This window comes from Pteropus alecto, unplaced genomic scaffold, assembly GCF_000325575.1.
Source record: "Pteropus alecto unplaced genomic scaffold, ASM32557v1 scaffold72, whole genome shotgun sequence".
NCBI lineage: Eukaryota > Metazoa > Chordata > Mammalia > Chiroptera > Pteropodidae > Pteropus > Pteropus alecto.
The window spans coordinates 2,362,220-2,370,662 of record NW_006436811.1 but is presented as its reverse complement, the minus strand read 5'-3'; the positions used below and the strand labels follow the sequence as shown (position 1 = coordinate 2,370,662).

The 8,443-nt window shown below is 31.7% G+C and overlaps 1 protein-coding gene and 2 pseudogenes across 1 annotated transcript in view; 2 read left to right on the top strand and 1 right to left on the bottom strand.

The window, feature by feature from the left end:
• PCDH9 (protocadherin 9) overlaps positions 1-8,443 on the top strand; it is an 809,303-nt gene that overhangs the window by 492,009 nt on the left and 308,851 nt on the right.
• On the top strand, positions 5,541-5,659 carry LOC112481424 (annotated as a pseudogene).
• On the bottom strand, positions 6,154-6,272 carry LOC112481473 (annotated as a pseudogene).

Below are 8,443 nucleotides of genomic sequence, written 5' to 3'. Positions count from 1 at the left end.
TTTCCCTCCTTCCTTTCCTCCCTCCCTTCTTCCCTCTCTCACACACACACTTACAGTTATACTTATGTTTGTGTTTATGTATCATATTCCTGAGTAGTCCAAGACCCTCGGCACCTGAGTGGTAAATATAGTTAAATGTTCTTGTTTTTTGATTGCTAATCCAATTTTGTATTCTATTTTCTTCATGAGAAAATCCTTTCTAAATGTTCCTCTCATATAAAGGAATAATCAGCATGGTTGATAATGCGCAGAGCATATGCTTTGTATTGACAAGCCTAGTTTCCCATCTTGGCTTCGCTGATTAATAACTATTTGGCTTTGTGTGTGAATAAATTATTGACTCTATGTGATATGCTTAGAACAGTGCCTGGACACAAAAAGTTATGTATATTACCTATTACTAAGTTACTCAATCACTCTGAAACTTGGTTCCTAAATCTTTAAAACAAGTATTTAATAAGATAACATATATTAAAGAGCTCAGTGACTGTCTTCTGTACTACATAAAAGGTTTTGTGTTCAATTTTGGTTCATGCATTTTAAGTTATTACTAAATTCTGAGGAGTTTTCCGGGCTTAGAGTAATGGAGATGAGATACAAATGCTATACTTCTATATGTTTCTGAAATTCATTTCTTTAATCGAACTTTACACTTTTAGAAGCACATGATTTACCAATCGACTATGTTTATTACAATTTCAATGGACTTTAAATATAAACCTCGAGCAAAAAATAAAGTAAGGATAAGGGGAACCAAGAGAGAAAGCTAAGGCCAATGTTTGTTAAGTTACATCAGGAATAGATGGAAGAAAATGAGAACCATTGCATGTCAACTTTATAAAATAATCAATTATATACTTTCAAAAATAGAAATAGCTTACAATAATATGCTAAATGTTTTCTTTAGAAGATGCTGTTCATAATTGTCTAATTGCAGTTAAAAAAGAGAATTACTGTTGCTGATGTTTAAGTAAAACTGAAATTTTGTTTTTAAAACAAAAATTCAAATACAAAGCAAGTATTTTTAAAGGGAAATCAAACTATCACTGAAGCAGAATATTAACTACTATATATTTCTAAAAAGTTTTACAATATTGTATGTGCTCCCTATTTACTTTTAAAAAGTCGGAATGTGTTTATATACATTTAAACCAGCTTACTTATTATCTTGGAGCTTAAAGGAATGGAATTCATATTTACATAACTTTAAAAAAATAATAAAAAATATTGTTGACAGTGGCTTTTTATAAGTTAACCAAGACATGCATTTTTTCTTATTTCAAGGTACGTAAATAAAGTATCACATTGATTAGACAGCATTTTTTAAAATTCTGTTATCTTAAAATTGCTGTCTGGGCATTGTGTTTCTGGTTTTCTAAATTGCTTTATAAAGAAGTTAAGATGACAGTTACCCTGATAGCTGTACACACATTAATGATTTTCTAACCATGGTCAATCCATTAACCTTCAAGACATTTCTGTATTACTATCTATATCTTTTTGAGTTTGATCTAAAAGAAGTTTTAGTCCATATACCTACGTTGAGTAGTTGGAAAATGAATCAATATTGACATGTAAATAGATGTTCGTCCTTTAATAGCAAAAGGGAAGACAAATATATAAATTATATTAGGATTGCTAACTGTAGTGCATATTTTACAGAAAATTATGCTTCTCTATACCCGAGGATTATAGTTTTATGATTCTAACAGTTAGGATATACATACTCTCCACTCTGAACCATGCATACCAGTTATAGAATGAGGCCTACCTGTGCACTTTAAAATGCAGAACTGTCTTTCTTAGCTAGGTTTTAGATTCCTAAAGAGATAGATGATATGGACACATCATTAATTTTTTATTTCAAAAATGACGTTAATTTTGAGAGAGAGATGTAATAAATGAAAAGAGTCTTGATGTTTACATTGAAGATATTAGCTTCCACAATAACTCGTCACATGTTCTTTAGTAAAATTATAACCTCTCCACAACTTTCCAAATTTTAAGCATATGTTTTAAGTCACCTGGGGATTATGGATACCATTATTGTGCAGGTGCATATTTTTCTTTAATATTTTTGCAGTGTTTCAAGCAATTATTTGGTATTGATTACAAATGATGGATTAAAAATAAGCTTGGTCCAATGGAACAGGATTTGATTATTAATATCATGTAATATGTTTCCATTGGACTGCGATGATTATAATGATAGAAGATGTGTTATTCAGTGAATCATATTAAAATATGAGGCATATGATTTCTCTCTCTTTTTTAATTTAACAGTGCTAAGTGACAGGCAAATAATTTATCACTATTTTTAAAAGTAATAGTAAAATTAATAATGCTAAGTTCACTTGGGATGCCAAGCTAACCAGCATGAAATGAAATTCCTGAAATTGTTATTCTTCATGCTATAAAAATTGAGATGAAATATATTTAAAAAATAGTACAGAGACTGACAAATGATAGATGACCCTTAACAAAATCTAGAGCTACAAAAATAGCACCTATTTGTGAATTTTAAAATTGTCTAGATGCAGTACTACATTGTTATACAAGGCTGGGGCAGGAGGAATTAAGCAATTTGCCTCTTTCAAATTACTTATCATAATAGTTGCATGTAGAATAATAAAAGTAGAGATGACAAATTCAAAATTTATGGAAAGAGATCTAAGAAGTTACACCTGTTCTGTAAACAAGAAAGCTGACACAGAGTGCTTAAATGACTTGCGCAAGAACAAGACATTCTTAATGACAAAGCTGCAATCAAAAGCCAATTATCTTGGCACTCATTCTTATCTTTTGAAAAAAGAAGAAAGAGCCAGGAAAGAAAGTAATATTTGCTAAGTGCCAGTTTGAGATTCTGTACTACGTACTTTAACACTACTTAACCATACCACAATGTAGACATCATTATGACCCCTAACGTTCATCCATTCCCTTAACATGTGAGTAACTCCAAATACATGGATGAAAGATATGATCCTTTATCCAAATCTGAGTCCTAACTGTAGGTCCTGATCTAAAGTGAAAATTTTCGACTACTCTGCTTTACAGAAGATATATTGGCAGCACTCATAACTGGAAACATACAATAATAAACAAAACAATTACCAGCACAGTTCTCTGCAAAATATATTAAATTTGCTACTTTGAAAGCCAGACATGTTAGCGTTTCTTTTGCTTATTTAAAAATATAATTCAAAATTGCATGAAAGTGATGTTTATGATTTCAATAAAGAGCTCTTGGATAAAAATCAAACCATAGCTAAAAACACAAACAACAGGCTTCTGAAAAGAACACACAGCTCTTTGTCACTTGTGTTTATTAAATTTTATTCTTTAGCTCAGATAATCGAAAGTCATAAAAAATCTACAATATGCAAATGTAAGATTTTGTCTTACAGTCTTCAGTTTATTTTTACAAATAAGAAAACAGAGGCATCAGGAGTTTAAATTTCTTATTCCTGCAAAATTCCTAATTTTCCAGTAATATTAAACAAACCCCACAATAATTAAGATTGGAATAGGAAGCAGAGATAGAAATCATGACAAGAGTTAAATTCAAAGATTATCAGGACTGATTTAAAATTAAATACACTGGGAGATGTTATTTAACGGGAGCTCTTTTTATTCCACTGAAGCATCTGTATTGGGGCAAATAATTGATTTAAACTCACATATCCGCAACTGGGGTGCAGTTTGTTTGTTTTTTTTTCGAAAAATACAAAAGGAACATAATTGCCATTTTGTTCTAATCCTTATTCTTATTTATATCCCTTTGATAACCCCGCTGTTTAGTGAAAATTTCCTATATTCAAACATATAGTATGTAGAAGGAAAACCGTAAATGGCAGTGTTTTTGTAGGTAATTTCAGAGTATAGCACAAGCTAATGAAATTGCTTTCTCACAGGGACCATTTAAATTAGTGTTAATCTCTACTACTGGTTTTCCATCTACACTCAATCATTTTTTAAATCAATAAGGTGTAAAATGGAAATTCATTCTACGTACATAAGCATTGTCAATAGAAACTGGCAACTATTAAAAGTAGTTTCTTTTAGTTCATTCTATAGTCAAGCAGAATATACATTATTAAAATTAAGAAAAAGAACTGCGATAATTCCTTTGATAATTGTATCAGACAAGGTTTATTTTAAGATATTAATTTACTATGGATATAAGTAAAATTTTGTAAGTCGCTCACATAACTAGCTCCATAGATTTTGAAAATATATGCATTTCTTATAGTAAACATCTTGTTTGATGATGAGAAAATCTGTTGTCTGATATTTGATGAGAATCCAAAAATTACAAATTGACTCCCCATAATTTTATGTGAAAATGTATCAATATTTAAGTTTATATGCTCTATAAATATAATTTAATATAATATTTCCAAATTTTAGGCCTTATAATTCCCTAAATATGTCGATGGCAACAGAATGATACCATAAACTCATTTTATAGCAAGGAAATGATACAAGGAAAACAAATTAATTTCAACTATGTAATTATTTAAATAAAATATTAAATGTTATTAAATAATGTAAATTATTTAAACGAATGCCATGTAACATAATAAGTTAACTGAGCCAATATCAAGATATTAGGCCTATATAGTGATATCAACCGTTGAAGTTGAGAGTGGATGGCGTTTGCTAGGACTACTGTAACATAGTACCAAAACTGGCTGTTATGAACAATGACGTGTGTTGTCTCACTTCTGGAGGCTAGAAGTTAGAAATCGATGTATCTATCCACAGAATGGGCTTCTTCGAGTAGTCTCCGGTGTCCCTTGGCTTGTACATGGAATGCTCCCTCTGACTTCACATAGTCTTCCCTTTGTGTGTGTCTCAGTGTGTGTGTCTGGCACCATGTCGACATCTCTACTCTTTATAAGAACAAGTCATATTAGATTAGGGCTCACTCTAATGACCTTGTCTTAATTGGATCATCTGCGAAGGCGTTATTGCCAAATAAGATCACATTCACAGGTAGTACAGATTAGGATTTCAATATTTTGTAGAGACAATTCAACTTGTAATATATGAGTATCTTATACATTCATTATAACATCAAAATTTTCCAGAAATAATGGTAAATAGTGATTGATACATGTGAATATATGGCAATAGCCAACATCAAATAGAATGTTTTTAGTTTCAGTTAATGTCATATAATTTCTATCTTTTCTTATACATCCCTCCTTCTTCCCACTTAGTAGCTATGCTCTACTATGAGATATATTTTAAAAAATGTCATACTGCCAAGTTGGTAAATTTTCAATATTTTAAAAGATGCTGCTCTAAATTTTTGGATCCCAACCTATAATTAAGATAATAACATTCGAATAGCTTTTTATCTCAAATCACCATTTTCTATTTTTAACATACATTTATTGAAGACCTACCATGTGCCACACTTTTGTTAGGAATATCGTATTGTGAATTATTTAAATAAGATGAGCAGATTACTTAAATTGTTTATTTTTTTCAAAGCTCCATTTTTTTTTTTTTTTAATCTTTCAATAAATATTGTCTACAGCCTTGCCACCTTGAACAAGCCCGATCTCTTCTGATCTTGGAAGCTAAGCAGGGTCAGGTCTGGTTAGTACTTGGAAGGGAGACCACCTAGGAAGACCAGGTGCTGTAGGCGTAAAAAATAAAAAAGTAAAGGATTGTAAGCTGACAAAATCCTTGCAATCTGTGAGGTGAAGCAAGGGTTGCCTAGCCTAAAAAACAAACAAACAAACAAATAAATAAATATTTATTGATACCTCTCATAATCCAGCATTGTATTTAGTATTGGTAAAATAAGACCTAAATCCCCCTCACAGAACTCATATTCAATAATGTGACAGGTTTAAAAACAAAACACTAAATAAATCATTTCAGAAAGGAATGATTTTTGAAGGAAAATAACCCAGGCTAGTGAAAGAGTAATATTAGGGAGAAGGTTGAAGACGGGGCTCCTTTCAGTGCAGTCAAGGAAGCCCTCCCAGAAGGGGTGCTCTTTGTTTATAAGAGAAGCTAAATAAAAGCTTTTATTTTATTTTACTTTTTTTAGGTGAGACAACCCTTGGTTGATCTCACAGATTGCAAGGACCTTGTCATCTTACAATCCCTTTTTTTTTAAATTTTTTATGCCTACACATACAGCACCTGGTCTTCCTAGGTGGTCTCCCATCCAAATACTAACCAGGCCCAACCCTCCTTAGCTTCCGAGATCAGACGAGATTGGACTTGTTCAGGGTAGCATGACCATAGACTTAAATAACAGCTTTTAAATACATAGTACTACCTATGTTCAGGGTTCTCATTTACACATTGGAAGGAAAAAGAAAAAAAATTTGTGAGAGGATTTCTTTCAGTGTGTAATTAAGAAGTGACACTTCTAAAATACACCTGATAGTTAAAAGACCCTCAGTATCTCTGTGTTTTATGTAGCTGTGTCAGTTCAAGCAACTACTAGTTAACTCCAAATAAATACCTACTTAGCCCTTTGCTGTCTTCCAGCTTTCTGCTTACTTCCACTTTTTTTTTATCTTCTGCCATTATTTGGCTCTGAGATGTTGGAGAACGGCTGGGTCTGCTTGTTAGGAAATATGGCTGTAACACCTCTGAGAACATTGGCTCCATTTCTGTCAACCTGGCGCAATTCACACATCTTCAGTTTGCTTCATTATTTATTGTTTTGTAGAACAGTGACAGGATACTTAGCCTTGTAAAAAAAAAAAAAAAAAAAAAAAACGGGAAGGCCATTCCCCGCCCCAAGGACATGCAATTTAAGTTAGAAAAGTCAGACATAAAACACAATGGCTAAGAAACTGGTCTATTTTCTGAGTGAAAACAACCCGAGTTTCCATTCTTGTTTGCAGAGGTGGCAAATTTACTCTGGGATACTTTTTTTTTTAAAGAACAAATAAGTACAAACATGGATATGGAGTAATAAACAATGTTTTTTAAAAATTTTAAATTTAGACCAATTACTATCTAAATATCATCCCTGTAGCAAAATACTATAAAACAAAGTCCATAAGTTAGCCTTAGATAAACAACGGTATATGCAGATATTCCATTTGCTTATTATAGGACACAAATAGCTGAAATAGATTCAATGAGATAAAATCATATTCAAAACCAAATACAAAATGAGATTGAATGAATTAATCATTAACACAAAATATAGATTGAATATGTCCTTACAGGGTGTGAAAATGCCTTTTCTATCAAATCAGTGATATGAAAACAATTAAGGCAGAAATTACTGAAAACGAATATGAGGCCATAATACTACTATGAGAGAGTAAACTGTTAAATACACTAAATTAAAAAAAATGTGAGCAAAGAATACAAATTGTTTCTTCATTAACAATAACGTAACTTATGGGTGGTTAATGTTCAACGAATGTTTTTGTAAAGAAAGGAGGGAGAAAGATTCTTCAGAGAAGGAGTGATTTTTAATAATAAATTGCTTCTAAAACTTAGTCAATGAAAGCCAGTGCTCTGAAAATCCTTAAAGGGCTTTCTCCATCATCACTCCATGTTACCATCTACATTTCACCAAGAAATTCATATCTCACTATGATTTGCTTAATTCAAACACATGAGCGACTTATATTACATGTTTTTAAGAGAATAAATGAAGGTTCAATGACAATAATAATAATAAAAAAAAGTTGAGTATTTCAAGGCCTAAGACCTTTATCATAGAGAAGTAATGGATTGATAAGCAAAGGGAAAACAAGTAGGGTGAGATGAGCGAGAAGGGAGTCAGACAAATTTTAGAAAAAAAATACTGTGTTTTATTGAAGGCCAGCGAAAACCATGTGTGCCACCATTTTTTTTTTGGAAGGTCAACAAAAAACATTTTGCCTTTAATTATAAAAAAAGATCGCCAATGTTTGGGTTTTGTAGCTATTGCTCACCTTTTCAAATTGTTCTAAAAGAAGAGGCAGAGAAAAATAACCACCATAATCTGCCTTACTGCATATAGGCCTCAAGGAATTATACTATAGAATCTAGAGAGACAGGGAAACAAATAAGAACCTTAATTCCCAACCTCTTGAAACTCACATCTTTTCAAATCATTTGGTTGATTTTGTTCATTGTGCTTATTCCACTGTAAAATTAGATGTACAAAGAAATACATAATCCTTTAGTTTTGCTGTTGGTTATAAATCTTTAGAACAAGCTAAGGCTACAGTTATGTAAAAGTACATATCATGACCATATCTGTGTGTTTTTCCCCTCCAGTATTCATTTAGTTGTGAAACAAAATATAGCTACCTTTTATTGATAAGATATAACAATAATATAATACAATGCTGTGCATAGTGCTAGATACGTGTTCTATTTATTAGGAATAAAGTAGTTAGGGGAGTAGCACGATGGCCCTCTACAGCAACAAGGACAAATTCAAGCATGCCCTTCGTACATG